Consider the following 16732-nt stretch of genomic DNA (forward strand, 5'->3'; position numbering starts at 1 on the left):
CACAGTTGGTGTCAGTCTACATCCCCAAGAGGCACAGAATGGGTGGGTGGTCAGGGTTCCGGACCATGTACTGTTGTCATTCACCTGGTGGCAGAATTCTACATCGGTAATTGAAAGAGTCCCCTTTGTGGCTCCATCCTGTCGGTGACCCCCGTCTCCGATGCATCGGACCTGAGGTGGGGAGTCCACCTAGGCAATCTTAGCATGCGAAGTCATTGGTCCAGTCATGATTGCTCTCTACATGTCAATGTCAGAGAGCTCAGAGGTTTGCCTGGCCTGCCAAGCCTTTCTACCTCATAAAGAAAGCAAGGTGGTCCAGGTCCTAACAGACAATATAGTGACTATGTTCTATATCAACAAGCAAGGCGGAGCTAGATCGTCTGCCCTTTGTCAGGAAACCCTCGGGCTCTGGGACTCCTGTCTGTAGCATAACATCCATCTCGTAGCAGCTCACTTCTCCAGGGCCAAGAACCTTGGGGAATGTTACGTCCACTCTTAGAATTCTGAGGTGCCTCCTCGCTGGCCCTGACACTGTCAGTTTTCTCTCTTGAGTTGCTGCCCAGGTGTGACCCTGATGTTCTTTTTTTCACTTATTCTTTCCCCTAGAAGTTTTTCTGTTTGCAGAATATCCACCCTCATTTTATCAATGAGGAATTCAGGGAGCTACTGCTGCTAATGTCCTTTTAATAATAATTTACAGTTGCCAGCTCTTGAAAACTAAATGACTACTTAAGATAACTACTCTTTTTTGTGTGTCCTTGTTTTTCATCTTGAGCACCAGGAATAGTTTACTCCTACTGACTTCTGGTTACCTGTCACATTTTGTATATGCCAATTATTTTGATTTCACTTTCTGAATATATATTCTTTCATAATTTTCTTTTTCTGACACAGGAATCTTAACTTTCCTGGGACAACCATTATTTCTTTTAGTGTGTTAAGTGGTCTTTCCCAAGCATTTTTCATAGCCCAAGATAGGAAGATAATGTTTGTTTCACTGTTTGCTTCCTCTCCATGCAACCATCTGATTATTTATACAGCTTCTTTCTTTATCTATACTTAATATTCTCTCCTGTGTCTCTCCTTTTCTGCTTACTAGTTTATATTCATCCCAGCAGATCTATCTACCCAGTCAGCCGATTTGTTGTTGCACCTTTTTGTGTGCATGTAATCATCACGCTTCTGTCTGCCCATTTGCCTTTTTTTATAGTTTATATATTGCCATTGGGGTGGTGTGTGTGTGTGTGTGTGTAGTGCTTCAGATGAACACAAGTTCTTGCTCCAAGGACCTTACTATGTAAACAACCCAAACTTATGAAAGATAACGTTAAGCCATATGGGGAGAGGAGAGGGACATTACATAAAACAAAACAAAGGGAAAAGAGGCACAAACTTGAAAACAGACTATATTTGCAGCTATATTCTTAGTACACTTGGTTCCTCATGTACTTGGGCATAGATATGTCCAAGAAAATGATCATTTAGGGAGGTGCTGTTCTCTAGTTTACTTGTTATAATTCCTGACACCTAGTTTTCGTGACCTTTTGTCTACAGTTGTTTGTCACTGATGAGAATATGGACCAAAACTGTTTTCTCTTCAGTTTCAGCCTGATTCTAGTCCACTTGTCCTATGATATCTCCTACACTGCCAAAAATCATGAGACTTGGTCATCACTCAGGCGATCTGTTTTGGAACCTGGCTCAACCATAGACTCTGTGTGTGTCCATGAGCAAGTCACTTAGTCTCTGTTCCTCAGTTTGCCATTTATAAAATTCAGATAGTAATATTTCCCTATCTCACAGGGTTGTTTTGAGGACAAATTAATGTTTGTGATATATAATTTAGCTGAAGGGATCCATATAAGCCCTTAGATTGACACGTACAGATGATAATGAGTGTGATAGATTAATATGCAAAGAAGAGTTGTGGAATACATTTAATATGTTCTTTTAATGTACTTTTTTAACAACCGTTTTAAGCTGAGTATTCTGAATATAGTAAGGACTTATTGGTCAGGTGATTCTGCAAGAAAAGTACAAGAGGCAAGCTAAGTTAAGTGTATGAGATCATTGCAATTTGGCAAATTAATTCTGAAATTTTACAGAAAACTAACATAATTCCTCAGAAAACAAAATCCCAATGTTTAGTAAGATACTGCAAACATTGTACAGCATTTTTGAGTTGTTAGGGCAACAGTGAGCTAATACTGCTAACTTTCAAAGATGCCCACAGTTGTCTCAAGATTTGAAACATGATAAATGTAAGCAAATGCTCAAAAATTACTCATCTACCTTTAGTAATCCCAAATTTTGGGAGCCATCCCTCACATACTTGAAACTTGGATTTCTTGCTAGGATATACCAAATAGGAATGTGAGGAACAAGGGCTAAATTACAGCTGGAATATCCAGGGAAGAGATGGTCTTCTATAATGGTTGACGACCACTATAGGTTAAATATAAATTTAAATTGCGTAAATAAATTTAGTCTCGATAAATATAGTTTGGAGACAAAGATTTTTTCAGTTGCTAGGTTTGCCATTACTTTGTTTAGTAGTGATGCCTTTAAAAAAGTTAGTATGAATACTCAATTTGTACAGAAATGTGTTAGAATTTGAGGAATCGCCTGCTTTGCAAGTTTGTATTTGCAATTTAAGAATGCGTGAGGAGAATCTTTGACTCTGTCCTTTCTTGTCTTGAGGTAAATTTTCAGATTGGTGTAACATAATATTTAGTGCAGAGGAATGGGAAGTAGGATGAGGAAGCAGTTGGGGTCATGCTGTTTTGCAGTGTAAATTTAGCTCTGGACTTGTTGGTTTGGACACATAATTGAGGACAGGATTTTGTCAAGTAACCTTAAATGATGGGCATTTTGTCCACAGTAACACATACACTGGCTCTGGATTTGAAGCTACTAACTAAAATGGTCAATCCCTCTTACCTAGGCCACCTAAAACCCAAATCTACTTGACCGAGTTAGAGAGCTCTGTTAGCTTGTATTGCTCAGATTTCCTAATCTCCTTAAATGTTAAAGTGAGGAAGTAAGAACAGTGGGAAAAGGACAAAAGGGCGTTCACCACAAAACCATTCACTTGTTAGCTGTCCCTCATTAAATGGAACATGGCAATGGTGCTTTATTTACTTTTGTTACTCTAGAGCCAGCCTTTGAAGTTGAATGCAGCTACACTGTAGTAAATGAAAAAGTGATTGCGGTAACTTCACCATAAAATTAGACATTTTGAAGAAAACTGGAATTCACTGGATAATCTATAGCTAATTTTGCTTATCCATTTTATGCTATTGAACTGGTGTGGATATTCGTCTGAAGGAGACAGCTGCTAGTCCAAGTCATGCATCGGGGGTACATGCAGGAAACTTGACTCTTCCCAGATTTTGAAAATGTCACTTTACTAACATTGTGTTTTTACAGTACAACTTGGCATTGATAAAACTTCAAACAATGAAAACCTATTGTCCCCATCTCAGAAATAGAAAATGTACAGGCTGCTGGCTAGGGGTATCTCCACAGATAGCACTTAATTTTGTACTCTTGTATACTGGCCAGCTGCCAGTGAAAGTATAGTCTTCTGAGCCTTTCACTTAATTGAAATAAATCTGAAGAAATTATGGTAGCATTTGGCTAGCTCTGCTTTCCTTGTGTACCGAGGTTCTATCTCTTCTTTCTAAGGAAATTATCTCCTAAATTTGAGATGCGTTATTCCTGTAAAATTATGACTCAATGTTATATGTTGAGTATCACCTTGAGGCCTCAGACAGGTGGCACCCATTGTGTTAGGCGCTGTACAAACATGCAGTGACTGACAGCTCCCGCCTCCCAAACCTTATAGTCTAAAACAAGACATAACACCTGAGTGAGGCAAGGAGATTGGAGTAACACATTGGCCAGCCTTCCTGCATCAATTAGAGGGTGAGGTAACTATCGTCACTTTCATTTTGTTCTTTCAAAAAAAAAAAAGACAATTAATTAAGCCAGACCTTAAGTTTTTTTTCCCATCATCTCCCCTACTGCTCCTTCCATCCATCTGAGGCCATTCAGGGAGATTGACTCTAACCACACTGCACCACACTCGGAGGGTGGCTGCAGAGGAGAGAGTGATGTTCTTGAGTCTGCATTACAGAGTGAACATAAGATTGGCCAGACTGGGTCAGACCAAAGGTCCATCCAGCCCAGTACCCCATCTGCCGACAGTGGCCAATGACAGGTGCACCAGAGGGAGTGAACAGAACAGGTAATGATCAGGTGATCTCTCTCTCTCTCACCATCCATCTCCACCCTCTGACAAACAGAGGCTAGGGACACCATTCCTTACCCATCTTGGCCAATAGCCATTAATGGACTTAACCTCCATGAATTTATCCAGTTCTCTTTTAAACCGTGTTATAGTCTTAGCCCTCACAACGTCCTCAGGCAAGGAGTTCCACAGGTTGACTGTGTGCTGAGTGAAGAAGAGCTTCCTTTTATTTGTTTTAAACCTGCTACCCATTAATTTCATTTGGTGGCTCCTAGTTCTTATATTATGGGAACAAGTAAATAACTTTTCCTTTTTCACTTTCTCCACACCACTCATGATTTTACATACCTCTATCATATCCCCCCTTAGTCTCCTCTTTTCCAAACTGAAAAGTCCTCGTCTCTCTAATCTCTCCTCATATGGGGGCTGTTCCAAACCCCTAATCATTTTAGTTGCCCTTCTCTGAACCTTTCCTAATGCCAGTATATCTCTTTTGAGATGAGGGGACCACATACATCTGTATGCAGTATTCAAGATGTGGGCGTACCATGGATTTATATAAGGGAAATAAGATATTCTCCATTGTCAAAGTCAGATTCATTACTCTCAAAATTAGTCAGACCACTCTGTTTATTAGCAAAGCGCTTTGCCAATGCACCCAGATATGTGAGCCTCCTGCAAAAGCTCAAGCTAACTTATTTAAACCGATAAGGGAAAGCCAATTTAACATAAGAGACAAGAGGAAGCAGAAACTGACAAATATACATACATATCTTATTTGCATACTAACGTTTACCAATCTCCTAGCTAAGTAGGAGCTCCAAGTTAATTAGTTTGAAGACCCATTGTCTCACACTCCTTAATGTTTCTCTTCCTGACAACTATATTTCAACAAACCCTTCAAGGAGCATTTCTTTAATGAATTATAATTTCAATATAATTCTTTCTATTTTCACAGTCCCTTCTTTTGGTCAAGCTACACAATGACCAACAATTACTGGGTTCCACATATCAATCGTTCTTTCTCTTTGTTCATCTGTGATACTTAAAATCATCACATTAGCACTCTGGTTTGGGGCAGCTATCATAGAATCATAGAATATCAGAGTTGGAAGGGACCTCTAGAGGTCATCTAGTCCAACCTCCTGCCCAGAGCAGGACCAATCCCCAACTAAATCATCCCAGCCAGGGCTTTGTCAAGCCTGACCTTAAAAACTTCTAAGGAAGGGGATTCCACCACCTCCCTAGGTAACGCATTCCAGTGTTTCACCACCCTCCTAGTGAAAAACTTTTTCCTAATATCCAACCTAAATCTCCCCCACTGCAACTTGAGACCATTACTCCTTGTCCTGTCATCTGCTATCACTGAGAATAGTTTAGATCCATCCTCTTTGGATCCACCTTTCAGGTAGTTAAAAGCAGCTATCAAATCCCCCCTCGTTCTTCTTTTCCGTAGACTAAACAATCCCAGTTCCCTCAGCCTCTCCTCATAAGTCATGTGTTCCAGACCCCTAATCATTTTTGTTGCCCTTCGCTGGACTCTCTCCAATTTATCCACATCCTTCTTGTAGTGTGGGGCCCAAAAGTGGACACAGTACTCCAGATGAGGCCTCACCAATGTCGAATAGAGGGGAGCGATCACGTCCCTCGACCTGCTGGCAATGCCCCTACTTATACACCCCAAAATGCCATTGGCCTTCTTGGCAACAAGGGCACACTGTGTAGCATACCTGACACAATTTTGGATACAAAAGGAAAGTAACTGAAAACATACAAAAATTATTAGGATTCCAAACAGGAGAGTTAGGGCTCCCTGAAACAACCGGTTTCCTATGTCAGAGAAATTGAAAAGGTTACTTAGCCACTTCCATAAAGAATTTGGCTCTTTGTGGGGAAGATATGCGATTTGTTCTAAGTGGCTAGCATGAGCTATTACCTCATTGGTGTTGTCTGGTATATACACACAGCAGTCTTTTCCAATGAGAGCACAAGTTCCTCCTTTTGCCGCCAGCACTATGTCCAATGCCTGACGGTTTTGGAGGGCCTTCTGTCGGATTGCCCGTTTCTTTGGCCAGGGCTCTTAAACTTTCTCTGGTTTCATTTGCCATTATTTCAACTACTGCTTGTAACCTTAGGAGCCTTTTTGCATGGTGTATTACTCCCCCTAATGGTATGAAGGAACCGCCAATGGCCTCTTCCCAGGTTAAGGGGCTTATGTTATTTACACACCACTGGGCATCTGTTAAGTCCCTTTTTCGCCTGAAATTGCGGAGGTGTTCTCAAGGGAAGGTTCCTAGTACTCGGAATTGTGGGAAGAGACGGGCGGGATAACAGATTCCTGACCAATTAGCTGGTAGTGTGGTATAAGCTCTGGTCCCACACACCCAGTGATGGCCTATTAAGGCTGAGAAGGGTTGGTTGCACCCATTTGTCATATAGATGTTTGCAAAGGAGGAGTAATATCCCCCAAAGGGTACAGGGTAATTCTCCTTACGAGGAGTGATGTTATTTGCATGACATTGAAAGATTGTATTGTTTTCACTAAGGTTACTGTAGGGGGAATATGAGATTGATTTCTCTGTTTGATTCCAGGTTGAGAAAAAATTCATATCTCTGTACTCGGCCCGCCACTTTTTAGTTTTGTTTGAATAATCCCATACACCATTGGCCACAATATGCTGAAGGCAATGGCTTTTCCCCAGATCCAGCCCTGTCCTATTACACACCCGACACCAATGACCTTTTCCCTCCACCACACTTATCCATTTAGATGCATTTATTCCCATCGCTTCCCAAGTGTTATTGCTGTTCCATATTTTGTTAAATGGACGAGGCCCTCCAGTGAGGTCTGGGGACTTGAGTGGGATAGCCAGGACAGGAACACCAGTTTGAGAGTGGACTGGGATGTGGCTGCACAGACCCAGCAATTAGAAATATTAAGGGTCTGAGCTATCCACACCTGCTGCTGGATAAAAGAATTGTCATCATGGTCTCCCCAGACCGTAAGGCACCAGCAGCCAAGGAACAGGCAGAGGCGCACGTTGGAGGCAAGGCTCTTCTGGTTCTGACAATCTCAACTGAGGGAATCGCAGTCACGGTTTTACGCCCACCAGGCAGTAGGCGCTAGGCTCCCAACTGCTTTTTTTGTTCGTCTGCTTCTGGCAACCCTTACGAGAGCGTAGATTGTAAGGTATTGCAGACTGTTTCTCTGCGTCGTCTTCTGGAGTCAAAATTGACTCTGCGTTGTCCTGAGGTGATGAGTGGTTCTCTGGGGATGGTGCCTTCTTACACTGTGAAGCATGTATCCACGCTGCGATGCCAGATAGTTTGACTGCTGTCTGTGTAGTAAGCAGTACCTGATGAGGACCCTTCCACCGGGGCTCCAAGGCGTGCTTTTGATGATGGCGGTGTACGTAGACCCAATCGCCCGGCTCGAGGTTGTGGCAAGCGTCGGAGGTGGGTTATGTGGGCCAGGCGGCTCGAACCTGTGAATGGAAGTGACTTACAGCTTGCATTAGTCCATTGCAATACTGAAGGAGCGCACTGTGAGTCAAGTTAAAATCTGGAACAGGAGTAATGGTAGTCATAGCTCACATAGGGCATCCCATAATAATTTCAAAGGGACTTAATTTATGCCTTTGGGATGGAGTGGATCTCATGTCCATAGGGGCTAATTGTAAGGCTACCGGCCAGCTTAATCCTGTAGTCAGAAATTTTAGCAAGCTTATTCTTAAGTACACTAGTTCGTCTTTCAACTGCACCTGCACTCTGTGGGTGGTAGGGACAGTGCAACAGGTGTTTGATATGCAGTATACAGTCCAGGTGTTGAACAAGTTGTCCAGTAAAATGTGTACCCCAATCACTGGACAGAGTAGCAGGAATTCCCTTGGCAGGCATAATATGATTTAACAAACATTTGGCAACAGACAGTGAGTCAGCTTGTCGACGAGGAAAGGCTTCAATCCAACTAGAGAATAAACATACCATAACCAATATAAATTCATATTGTTGACACTTAGGCATTTGTACAAAATCAAGTTGCCAATGCAAGAATGGTGCTTGAGGCAGGCCCCGGAACCCATGGGCCACTTTTACAGGTTTACCAATATTATGGCTTTGGCAAATGGTACAGGCCGCACAGTGGCGGGCTGCAAAAGAGCTAAAATGGGGGGCCCACCATCCTGTCTTAGTTACAGCAGAGACCATCCCCTCCTTTCCGACATACAAAACGCCGTGTAGCAGGGTGGCCAGAGACGGGTAGAATGGAAAGGGGGCTACAAAGGTACCAGTAGGCAAGTGCCAAAGAGAATCGAGATGTAGAGAGCAACCTTGGGCAACCCAGGATTCTTTCTCGGTTTCTGGGGCACAGTCTTGGAGCACGATGAGGTCAGTAAGGGACGGCGGCAGTATAGAAACAGAAAGGGAACCTAGAAATGCATCTGGGGAAGGTTCTGTGGCAGCAGCATGTTTAGCACAGGCGTCAGCAAATGCGTCACCCTTAGCAACATCAATATCCGCCATTGAGTGGCCAGGGCACTTAACAATAGCTAGGGCAGACAGAAGTAAAACTACATACAGAAGGGCAGCGATGTAGGGCTCATTTTTAATAGGGGTACCGGCAGAGGTAAGGAAACCCCGAGTTTGCCAGAGGGTACCAAAGTCATGTACAACCCCAAAAGCGTAGCGGGAGTCAGTGTAAATGGTGGCGGAGCATCCCTCTGCCAAAAAGCAGGCACGGGTAAGAGCAACTAATTCAGCGACTTGTGCTGAGGTTACAGAAGGTAAAGGCTCAGCTTCCTGGGTTTCAGAGAATGAAACTACAGCGTATCCTGCAAGGAGACAACCTTGGCCTTCTCGAAAACAGGAACCATCAGTAAATAAAACAAGGTCAGAGTTAGGGAGAGGGACATCAGAAAGGTCAGAGTGCGGGATGGTAACAGCAGAGACAGTTGCAAGGCAATCGTGGGGATCACCGTCATTAGACAAAGGAAGGAGAGTGGCAGAGTTTAACTGAGAACAACGCTTTATGGTGATATATGAAGCTGATAGTAGTAAAAGTTCGTACCTGGTTAGGCGGGCAGAGGAGAGGTGGCCTGTGTTATGTTGTAGCAGGAGAGTTTCTACAGAGGGAGGGACCAGGAGGGTAAGAGGCGAGCGGAGAACAAGGGAATCAGACATTTTGACTAGGCGCGCTGCGGCAGCCACAGCACGCAGGCGGGGGGGGTAAGCCTTGAGCAACAGGGTCTCAAGTGGCAGAGAAATAAGCCACTGGGCGGTTCTTTTCCATGTGCATCTGAGTGAGAACTCCAAGTGCACACCCAGATTGTTCGTGGCAGAAAAGGGTAAAAGGCTTAGAATAGTCAGGCAGCCCTAAGGTGGGGGCAGAAGCCAAACCCTGTTTGAGGGAAACAAAGGCAGAATTGGCTTCACGGGGCCACGGCATGGGGTCAGGCACAGAGAATCGAGTGAGTTCCTGGAGAGGTTTTCCAAGGGAGGCATATTGGGGAATCCACTGTCTGCAAAATCCAGCCATGCCTAAAATCTTCTGGACCTGGCGTGGGGAGCGGGGTTGGGGAAAGCTAAGGATAGCTTGGATGCGGGTGGGAGAAAGTGCATGGGAACCCTGGGAGAGGAGAAAACCAAGGTATGTGACAGAAGCTTGACAGAGTTGTAGTTTAGAGCGAGAAGCTTTGTGACTCTTATTTGCTAGGGCAGTAAGGAGCACTAAAGAGTCAGTTTCAGAGGCAGACAATGAAGGGGAACAGAGGAGTAGATCATCTACATATTGGACTAGTGTGGACCTGGATGGGAAAGCAAGGTCAGCAAGGTCTCGGGCTAATGCTTGGGAAAAATATGACGGGCTTTCAGTATACCCCTGGGGCAGTGTGGTCCATGTGTACTGTTGCTCCTTGTATGAAAAGGCAAACAGGAACTGGGAGTCAGGGTGAACCGGGACAGAAAAGAAAGCAGAGCACAAATCAACAACAGTAAAATGAGTTGCATCTGGTGGGATAGAAGCCAGAATCGTCGCTGGGTTAGGGACAATGGGAAAGGCAGGAATGACAATGCGGTTAATGGCCCGAAGATCCTGAACAAACCGCACGATTTACCATCAGCTTTTCGAACTGGGAGGATAGGGGCTAGAGCAGGGGATGATAATGCCTTGTTCCCGCAGGGCGGTCAAGACTGGAGCAATTCCAGCCTATGCTTCAGGGTTTAAAGGGTATTGAGACAGGCGAGGCAGAGGTTTGGAGGAATCAACAATAATGCAGACGGCGTCAGTATGTAAACGGCCCACTTCAGATGGGTGGGTTGGCCACAGAGGATGGGACCTGTGAAATTAGGTGTTCAAGGGATGGGACCAATGGGTAGCAGGGGACCGCAGTGGAAAGGGGAGTTTCAGACAATAGGGAGACTACAGAATCACTCAGAGGACTGGGGGATTTCTAAGTAGACACCATCCGGGGAACAGTAGATGGTACAGCCAAGTTTACGTAACAGGTCCCGACCCAAAAGGTTCACCGGAGTGGAATCCGAGAGGAGGAATGCATGGTCCGCGGAAAGGGGACCAACCTGGACTGGTAGAGGTTTTGAAAGGGGATAAGGGGTTGGGACTCCCGTAATGCCCACAGCGGATATGGTTTTTTCGGAGCGGGGAACCTCTGGCAAGTCGACAGTACGAACTGCAGAGAGCGAAGCTCCCGTATCAACAAGGAAAGGGAGAGAAAGATCATTAATAGTCAAAACACATTCACCCGTGGGAGTGAGAGGTAGTAAAGGAGCTAAAATTTCCTGAGGTTCCCTGGTGTTCTGTCATTGCTATGGGACAAAGTAAGTCTGGGGACTGTCGGGCTATGCCGACGGGGGGTCTAGCTGGTTGGCCGGCGCGGACACTTGTTTTTCCAATGTCTGGGTTGTTTACAGTAATTACAAACACCCCCAAAACCCGAAAATCCAGTTCCGCGGCCCCTCCCGTGACCGCGCTTCCCCCCCCCACCCGTACTGTTTACCTTGCCCTGAATAATGCTGTATTTGCAGGGCCATTAACTTTTGGGCAGATTGTTCCTCCTTTCCCTTTAGAGTGCGATGGCAGTGTTCTGTCACTGATTGCAATTTATCCATGGTTTCAGTTTCCTACCCAACACTTATTTGCTTTAGCATACTGCCAGTAGCAGGTAGGAGGCCATTAACAAACGCATGAGCCAGGGCGCCCTTCCCATTTTCACTGCTGTATACCAGAATGTTGCAGAAAAACATCAGTCCGTTGGGTGCGACAGTCACCCGGACTTTCTCCCTGTCGCTGTTTACAGTAATGTATGGCTGTCCAGTTTGTTTTTGGAGTCCATACTCGAGGGATGGCCTCATGTAGGTTTTTAGCTCGGTCTTTACGCTTTTTCCGGTATTCAGCGTCAGGACCAGTGTCTGGTAAAGTTGAATGGCGCTCACTGATGGGCCAGTTGGCTGCTGTGAGCCATTTTTCGTGCTCGCTAGGGGTTACAAGTAGCTTGCACAGCTGCAGGAGGTCTGCCTCAGACAGTTCATAGGTGTCGCACGCTAACAAAAATTCCTCTGCAAATGTGGTAGGATTTTCCAGGGGCTTTGGAAAGCCTTTTATAATTGAAAGGAGCTCTGTACGAGTCCAGGGTTCATAGCTCCAAGTGGAACCCTCTTGTGGGCCCCCAGTATGCAGGATTTGGAGGGGAGCCTGGATAGGTTTAGAGCCAGAGCATAAGCGTTGGGCCCAATCAGTGTCCAAGCTGTCTTCGTATGTATGGGGGAAAAATAGGAGTCAGGCAGACTGGAGGGTTTCAGGGGAACGGGGGGTTTTTCTTTACGGGTCTGAGTGGTACCGGAGGAATGGGCCTGAACAGTATTGGACGATCTGGACTGGTCTGAACTGGAGACCCCTGGGAGTTGTTGTGACCGCCTATTGATCCGATGCAAGGATGCCAGGCCAATTAATGCATCTTCCTCATCGTCATCCCCAGAATTTAACAAGGGGTTTTCTTCGTCCTTTCCCACAATGAGATGGGAGTATGAAGGGGGATGGGATCGATCCTGGTTTTCTCAGAGAACTGGATAAAGGGGAGCGCTCGGTCTGGCAGCGAGAGGGGAGGCTTCTAATAAAGCTTTTAACTTATCATTTGAATCTTTGAGAGAGGCAAGTTTTGATTCTGTCCACCTATGATTTGCCTTTTCCCACCACTGCATGAAACAATCAACCTGTCCTTTTGCCAATTTAGTTTGGCCGAGTTTGTTGTTTAAGATGTCTACTCGGTCTTTGTCCCAAGATCCTAACAGTGGCCACTGAATTTTGGGATTCTCCTGAGTTAGCCTAGACCATTTTTCCAGTAATTTATAGGAGTCCGGACCCTTCCTAAAATACATAAAATGAGCCGGTGTTCCTTTAGGGAACTGTCCCGACTTAGACGTCTGGTAACCTATTCAGGAGGACTTTACACACCAATCACACAAGAAGGAAAGTCGGGTTCGTCAGAGCGATGCCTGGTGCAACGCACAAAAGGAGCCCACAGGCTACTGCCTCAGTCGCCCTTGCTTTCACACCGAGGGTTTTACCCAAGGTGCGGTGCGGCTGTGATTGTGCAGATTTCACTCACTCAGACCGTGGGGACAGGAACCCTTTGGTCAGCCGATCACCGGATGGAGATGGCGCCCAGACTCAAACACACCACAGGGAGGACGGATAGACACAGAGACAAGACAGTCCTCAGTCCGGACAAAACACAGAAATAATTACCTGACCAGATTCCTGATGTCAGATCCCAGGATCCCTACCAGAACAGAGTGGGAACCAACAGGTTCGATGGTGTAGACTTCACTGTGGTCATGCACCCTTTCGTTCTGGTGGAGGACCGCTTGGGCCAGGTGCCGGCTTGCCACGGCCGTCCTAAGAATGGTCAGGAGTCACACGGCCCCAGTGAAGATGGTTGCCATCTCGGTGGAACCTCCAAATTGTCAAAGTCAGATTCAAGACTCTCAAAATTAGTCAGACCACTCTGTTTATTAGCAAAGCGCTTTGCCAATGCACCCAGATATGTGAGCCTCCTGCAAAAGCTCAAGCTAACTTATTTAAACAGATAAGGGAAAGCCAATTTAACATAAGAGACAAGAGAAAGCAGAAACTGACAAATATACATACATATCTTATTTGCATACTAACGTTTACCAATCTCCTAGCTCAGTAGGAGCTCTAAGTTAATTAGTTTGAGGACCCATTGTCTCACACTCCTTAATGTTTCTCTTCCTGACAACTATATTTCAACTTTCACACCATCTTATTCTCTATCCCTTTTTTAATGATTCCTAACATCCCGTTTGCTTTTTTGACTGCTGCTGCATACTGCTTGGACGTCTTCAGAGAACTATCCACGATGACTCCAAGATCTCTTTCCTGATTAGTTGTAGCTAAATAAGCCTCCATCATGTTGTATGTATAATTGGGGTTATTTTTTCCAATGTACATTACTTTACATTTATCCACATTAAATTTCATTTGCCATTTTGTTGCCCCAATCACTTAGTTTTGTGAGATCTTTTTGAAGTTCTTCACAGTCTGCTTTGGTCTTAACTATCTTGAGCAGTGCAAGAGAAGAGGTAACTCATTTGCACCAGACATCATGCTCCCTTCAACTGCTGCTCTGGTTTTGTTTTGCCTGCTTGGGTTTGACTAGCTCAGGAGGTTATAAATGTTTCATGTTGCATGAGTGAGAATCAAGACAGTAGAGTTGTTCCGTTAGTCCTAGTGGCAAACCAATCTGTTATAGACTACAGTGGCTCAAAGCCCTAACCCCACATCCTGCTTCTTTCTGGAAATTCACGCACTAATGGACAAGCTTTCCTGGTACTCAACTTTTGGTCTTGTTTTATGACTACTTCCCATGTTAGAGTTTTGACTAAGTATGGGCATTAGGTCTGAATTAGTTTTTATGAGGTTTAAATGATCCCTGCCCCAGATGCCTTATAGTGTAGAAAATGTGCCCGCTTTAGTTTGCATCGCCTCCCTTCTGGCAACTAAAAAGAGAAAACAAATTTTTTTGTTAGTATAACAGTCTGAGATGAGCTGTTCTCAGTGTGTTCTCTGATATGGCAATAATTCATTCTTTTCAAGTAGCTTGAAAATTCATTGATACACTGCTACTACTACATTCCTTGTGCAGGAAGGACAGCCCATTCATTGTCTGTCCTAATATTAACGTGTTGTGGGTCTGATCTTGCAAAACACACATGCATGAATGTAATTTTACTCAGATAAGTAATGTTAGGAGTGTGTTTTCAGGATGGCACCCTCACCTGGCAAATGTACTGAAGAATTAATTCATTCTTTTTTTTTTTTTAATTTGCTATCTAAACATCTAAATACCTATTCAGTTCTTCCTTTCTGTTTGACCCTAATCCCAGCTCTCCTTTGAAAAACAAGTACCTACTGTAGAGACCAGATGAAAATGAATCCCTTATGAGCAGGAGGTGGAAGGGAGCGATCAATGACTCTGTCATACCTGAAATCCTGCATGTTCTGATGCTGGAGAACACGTTTTTTAGATTTAGAGAGAGTAGTGCTATAGATGTACCACATCCTGTGATGTGTTGAGAGCCTCCCATTGAAGCCACTGAGGGTAATCAGCAACACCTTACAGAACTGGACTCTAATAAACTTGCCAGGGTTTAGGATTTCTAGCTCTGTATTTCTTGGTCTCTGTGAACAAATGTGAATTGGAGGAAGAGCTACCAAAATTTGTAAGGAAAATGGAAAATTCCAGTGTACTAAAACGGAGCAAAAGGCTGGATCTTTAGGTGTTAAGTGAAATCCTAGAACGCTGTGTAAATGTAGGTGAAGAGGGGGTGAGACCAGGATGGTAGATGGTTGTGTAGCTTGAGAGCTATATTGCCATAAGACAAGCACTGGTGCTTGACTTTGTCATAGATGAATAACTGAACAAAAGCATTTGACTTTATCTTGCTGAGGATTACAGCAGAAAATGGTGCAGTGTAGGCTTATCATTCTGAGAAGAGCAAGATTGAGAGAAGGAAGATGCTGGGTTTATACCAGAGAAAGTAAATGAGCAGATTTTCATGGTGCAGCATTTATTGCTAGAAGTGGAAGGATTCAAAGTCCCAAGCATTAGACTGAGCAATTCTAATATGGTAATAAACTTTTTGCAAACCTCCCTTAATCTATAAAGCAGTTCTCAGTGCTGCATGTTTCAAGTACCAGTGATCTTTTTCTAAATTAAATTTTAAACCTCTCAAAGGGGAGGTGGGACCACCACATAAGCCACTCTGGTCATAAAGTAGGTTTTAGAAATGTCTTCTCCAAGCAGCTTGTATTAGCTCAAATATGAAAGAAAAACAGAATCTGACTAGACTTGACACAAGACCTAAAAGTGTCATCTGGTATTTTACTACAAAGACAGATACATTATTGTGTACATTGGAGGAGATAGTATGATGGGATATCATGGTTTTGGTAATTAAATATTCATGGTAAATAGGCCCAATGGCCTGTGATGGGATATTAGATGGGGTGGGATCTGAGTTACCCAGGAAAGAATTTTCTGTAATATCTGGCTGGTGAATCTTGCTCATATACTCAGGGTTTAGTTGATCACCATATTTGGGGTCGGGAAGGAATTTTCCTCCAGGGCAGATTGGAAGAGGCCCTGGAGGTTTTTCACCTTCCTCTGTAGCATGGGGTACGGGTCACTTGCTGGAGGATCCTCTATTCCTTGAAGTCTTTAAACCACGATTTGAGGACTTCAGTAGCTCAGACATAGGTGAGAGGTTTTTTGCAGGAGTGGTGGGTGAAATTCTGTGGCCTGCGTTGTGCAGGAGGTCCGACTAGGTGGTCATATTGGTCCCTTCTGACCTAAATATCTATGAATCTATGAATTATGTGTGATTTTTTTCTGATTTTTTCAGTCTAAATTTCACCTTTTTAAAAGCTCATCCTCTAATTGTTTATTGAATGATGATACAGGGTGATTGGCACTGTCTGAGATGCATAATATAGACAGTCCGTGCCCCCCCCCAAAGAATTTAAGCTTCAATGTGTCACATGATTCCTCTCATCCTTTGGTGCTATCATCTTCAAATGTTTGTAGGCAGTTGTCATGTGTTCCCTTAGTCTAGTGGTTCCCACACTTTAACAACCTGTGAACCCCTTTCACTAAAATGTTGTCTCGTGAACCCCCTCCTGAAAATGAATATTTCCAGGGATTTTCTCCTTTACCTGAGTATAAATTATAAAAGCAGTGATCTTGGAAATATAAAATGTTGCTTTTATGACATGCTTATTACACACTACTATGATTACAGTATTTTTATTACATTATGAAAATAGCAGCACTCTTCCAAGATCTCACTTTCGTAGCTTGTATCACTTTAAATAAGCCTGTTATAAGACAAGGCTCCTATGTTTCATCAGTGGGTATCAGATGTGGAACAGCATGAAGGTATTTAAGA

The 16732-nt window shown here is 44.0% G+C and overlaps 1 protein-coding gene across 2 annotated transcripts in view; it reads left to right on the forward strand.

Annotated features, from left to right (window-relative positions):
• ACAP2 (ArfGAP with coiled-coil, ankyrin repeat and PH domains 2) overlaps positions 1 to 16732 on the forward strand; it is a 122077-nt gene that overhangs the window by 12739 nt on the left and 92606 nt on the right. The gene's annotated exons all lie outside the window — the stretch shown is intronic.

The sequence above is a fragment of the Lepidochelys olivacea genome (assembly GCF_965140295.1).
Source record: "Lepidochelys olivacea isolate rLepOli2 genome assembly, chromosome: 9".
In the NCBI taxonomy this organism is placed as follows: domain Eukaryota; kingdom Metazoa; phylum Chordata; order Testudines; family Cheloniidae; genus Lepidochelys; species Lepidochelys olivacea.